This window comes from Zea mays, chromosome 5, assembly GCF_902167145.1.
Source record: "Zea mays cultivar B73 chromosome 5, Zm-B73-REFERENCE-NAM-5.0, whole genome shotgun sequence".
Classification (NCBI taxonomy): domain Eukaryota; kingdom Viridiplantae; phylum Streptophyta; class Magnoliopsida; order Poales; family Poaceae; genus Zea; species Zea mays.
In genome coordinates, this window is record NC_050100.1 from 33,829,289 (window position 1) to 33,834,249 (window position 4,961).

The following is a 4,961-nucleotide window of genomic DNA, read 5'->3' on the forward strand; positions in this document are numbered from 1 at the left end:
GGAGGTATGACCCTTCCCATGTTTGATGAAATGTCTCCTAACAGCGGTGAGGAAGAAATTGCCCTATTCTCTGAAGGCTTTGATTATCCGGTGTTTGTTGATATGCCACTTGAGAAGGTGGTTTGGGATGAGGAACCTGGATATGATGATTTGTTGAATCAACTAGCACAGGGTGCAGATCATTTGGTTGATGCCACGATGCAACCAACTATACATCCGATCGCTGTGGACAAGCAGTTACAACTTGGGGTCAATCAAGGTTGTTTCGAGATGCCTGTCAACACTGATGATACCGAAGATCTATTCCAAAACTATGATGTTGCTGCCTCAGATGTCTAGGTTATTGATGAAGATGAAGTCGTACTCATTGAAGGCAAATACATTGTGGATTGGAAGATACTACAGGCTAGAGAAACCAGTGAAGAAGAGGTGGAAGATTACCTTGCTGAATCTAAAGAAGGGGCTATGGATGAGGTGCTACAGGTTGAGCTGATCGATGATGAAGTTCAATGGGATGAGGAGTCACCTAACCAGAGTGTGCATAAAGGCTTACTGCCACACACAGTGAGGAAAATGGTATATCTGAAGGGGTTCAGTCAGGGAGGAGGAATATCAACCATGACACAAGTCCAGAGGTGCCATCCTTTAGCTCCATTATCTACTGCTAAAATTTCAGTTGCTATAGCAATTGTAAGGGCTGCTGGATGTGAGTTTGCAGTCAAGTATTATCCTTCATTTAATGAAGCTATACAGAGAATAGATGTGAATGACATAGCTCTGGTTATGGTGGATCATTCGTGCTCTGGCTATTGCAGCGAAGCTGATGCTCACTATTGCAGAACTGGCAACTCTCCGTTATGTTGCAGAACTGACAGTGATAGTTTAATGGAGAATGGTTATGCTCGTCCTGTGGAAGGAATCAGCGTGGCTGCTCTCTATGCTGGTTTTGCTGACACGGTTCTTCTTAAGACTAAACACAGGCAATGCACTTCTGGCCTTCAGGACGTTGCAGATGTTGCTGTTGCGATTAAAGCAGGACCTTATGACATTGGTATTGTTGCTGGTTTACAGTCCAAGACAGTGAACAAAGTTAGTCTTGTTGAGCAAATGAATTCCAAAGTCGAGCTATTTTCTCAAGCACATGGTTGTTTTTTTCCAAATGGTCTCACATATGAGAATATTGCACACTGCTTTGGCACTACACGACTGCAACCAGATCAAGCTGATGTTGAGTCACACCCTGGTAAATCCAAAGATGGTTTGGTTATCTATTCTGTTGCTTATGTTGGTGATAGTTGTGAACATAGATTCATAACACATAGGCCGAGTTTTGTTGGGATGGTTATTCTGTATGGAGACCCAAATGAACTACATTACCGCCAAAATGCATTTGATGCTGGAGAAGAGGGGCTTGAAATCAAAGTGCATTCTCGTGAGAAGGGATGTGAATGCTTGGACAACTTGCTCGTTTCCAAGACCAGACATGAGTACCTGAACTTGATAAGAAATGATGCATTGCTACTTATGCCAGCAGAACTCCAAGTGCTTCCATCTGTTCGCGTGCTTCTTCTTTGGATGATTAGACCTTGGAATCCAGGTATTTTGGCTACACTATGTGTCACTGTTGCTTGGGGACAAGCAACGTTTTGATGGGGCGGTAATGTAACATCCGACCCACTTGTCTGAAGTGGTGCCATCGCAGCCCACTACACGGCCCAAATCGAGATGTACAAAAGCAGCAGCTACGTCAAGACAGAGGGCATCGAAGAAAGAGAATAGAAACCACAAGTGAACCAACCTGCTGGTTGTTCGGTACCCGGCGATCGCCTGAGTTGTTCACGAGCTCACGCCGACGACGCCGCGTCGGCCAAGGGCTGTGACATACACCCCCCATTGTACACCTGGGCCCTCTCCTTACGCCTATAAAAGGAAGGTCCAGGGCTCTCGTACGAGAAGGTTGGCCACGCGGGAGAATAGGCTGACGCACAGGGCTCCCCCCTCTCTCTCTCTCCCACGCGAACGCTTGTAACCCCCCTACTGCAAGCGCACCCGACCTGGGCGCGGGACAACACGAAGGCCGCAGGTTTCCCCTTTGTTGTTTCTCACCCCTCTTTTGTGCTCTGTCTCGCGCCGACCCATCTGGGCTGGGACACGCGGCGAAAATTTACTCGTTGGTCCAAGGACCCCCCCGGGGTCGAAACGCCGACAATACTGAAAGCATTATGTTCGGTCGTGAAACACATAAATAGAGTAAAGAACCTATCATCGACCGGTATACCTTTTGATCTACGGATTTACCTCCCGTGTCGAGGTCGAGATGCCCATTAGTTCCCATGGGAGTCTTGATGGGTTTGGCATTCTTCATTCCAAACTTCTTGGGTATATCTTGAATGTTCTTAGTTTGGCTGATGAAGGTGTCCTCTTGGAGTTGCTTGATTTGAAATCCAAGGAAATACTTCAACTCCTCCATCATAGACATCTCGAATTTCTATATCATAATCCTACTAAACTCTTCACAAGATGACTTGTTAGTGGACCCAATTATAATATCATCAACATAAATTTGGCATATAAACAAGTCTTTAGCAATTGTTTTAGTGAAGAGGGTAGGGTCAGCTTTACCAACTTTGAAGCCATTAGTGATAAGATAGTCTCTCAAGCATTCATACCATGCTCTTGGGGCTTGCTTGAGCCCATAAAGCGCCTTTGAGAGCTTATAAACATGGTTAGGATACTCACTATCTTTAAAGATGGGAGGTTGCTCAATGTATACCTCTTCCTTGATAGGGCCATTGAGGAAGGCACTCTTCACGTCCATTTGATATAAGTTAAAGCCATGGTAAGTAGCATAGGCAAGTAATATACGAATTGACTCAAGCCTAGCTACGGGTGCATAGGTTTCATCAAAATCCAAACATTCGACTTGTGAATAACCTTTTGCAAAAAGTTAGGCTTTGTTCCTAGTCACCACACCATCCTCATCTTGTTTGTTGCGGAATACCCACTTGGTACTGAATTGACTGGAGAGAATTAAAGAACCCTAGATCCAATACATTCAAATCCAGTGAGTTTGCAGGCTAACAAATAAGTCTAATGTTAAACCCACCTTGCTAAGCAGCCTCACAAAACAATCTATCATTAGATGAAACATGTGGCTTCACATTGTCTTGTTGTATGTATATAAGCTTGTTGGCGTCTTCATGTGGCCACTTAGCACGAATTGCCGGTAAGACCTTTTCAATCATGAAACTTTGCAAGACATCCTTTGTGATTGATTCAATGGGCTTCATCTCTATTATCCTTGCTGACCGATTCACACTCGATCTCTTGGCGGGTTCAAATGTGACAAAGGCCCATCAACCAATTTTGCCATCAAAGGTGCAATTGTCACCACTATCAAACCTTGGCATACCGAGAGCTGTTAAAATCTAGATTTTTGGAATATAATACTTGTTCTTCGTTGTGCGAGTAGGCTCTACTTCACTAGGAGTTGAATAATATCGCTTGGTCTTCATAGTGACGAAAAACCATTTCTCGTCAATGACAATGTGATCAAACATATCCTTGAACATAGGCTCATGAGGTAGACTCACTGGATCAAGCATTGACAAACACCACTTCAACCTGTCATTTTTATTCTTCTCTATCAAATAGGGCTTTATAGAGTTTGAGACACACTTTATGGTGCCATCTCTCTTCATAGAGCAGACCTTGCTTTTACTCACACCAAAGTGTGTAGCCACACCAGCTATCGTTCAAAAGGACAATGCTAGAGAAAGAATTAAAATAAGGAGGTCTTCACACCATCCCAGTAGAACCTCAGAACTCTAGCACTACTGATTAAAATTTAAAACTTACTGAAACTTTAGACACTTACTCACGGACTAGCATCTACTGAAAACCCACTAAAACTTCAAGACACTAAAACTCTAAACTTCATTGAAATTAAACTATGAAAACTGGCTCCCTCCAAAGCCATCGGCGCAAACCCAGATCATTCGGAGCACATGTCACCCGCTCACGTGTTCGTTGTATGTAATGTACTGTAGCAGCTAGCTAGGTGTTGTTTTCACCCGTTTATCATTAGAAATCAAACAACAACACCCGTTTCCGGCTTGAAGCCAGCCAAATGAACTATTGGGGTTCCATGGAGCCATATAACTAAAGAAATTCAGCCGGCTCAATGCAATTCACAATGTATTGCTGCGATTCACAATGTATTGCTACAATTAATAATACCATGGGCTTTCCAAGCTCTATACGACCATCTCCACCTATATCTATTTAAGTTAATTCAATTCTAGCACTTCAAAATAATCACTTAACTGTAGCATCTGGTGCAATAGTGTTCTTCATGACTGTGTCACCCACTCAAAATTTCAAGAGTGTTTTTCGTCACTTTGTCACCCACCCATACAAGGTAAGCATGTCAGCCTAACTATGGTAACCTTGGAGCAGTTTCCAAGGTCTCGTCTTACTAGAGACCGGGCATGAGCAAGGGCATGATGCGTGTGATTGAGGAAGTGCTAGGCGCATCCAAGGTCCTTGTGGGGGCCGTGAACATCACCCAACTCTCTGAGTACAGGAAGGATGCGCACACCTAGATCTGCTAGAAGCAGTGGAAGCCACTGACCTCGGAGCAGACCCAGAACAGGAATCAAACGAGAGTACCTTGGGGATGAAGAAGATGGACTCGTGCAAGCTCGCCGACGCCATGTGGGTGATGTAGATAGCCGTTGTGATGAGGATACAACCCCCTGCATCGTCGACCATGCTCTCCTGCTTCGCCTTTGAACGCGTCACTGATAGTGGAGACAGAGACAGAGGTGGGCTTTGTGGCGGTCTTGCCGGCGGAGATGGAGGTGTGGTGGGCTTGCCCAACTACGGAGGTGACGCCTGATGAGACGAGCAGCGAGCCTCGAATGGTTTTGATGCGAAGGAGAGGACGACGGATGCCACGA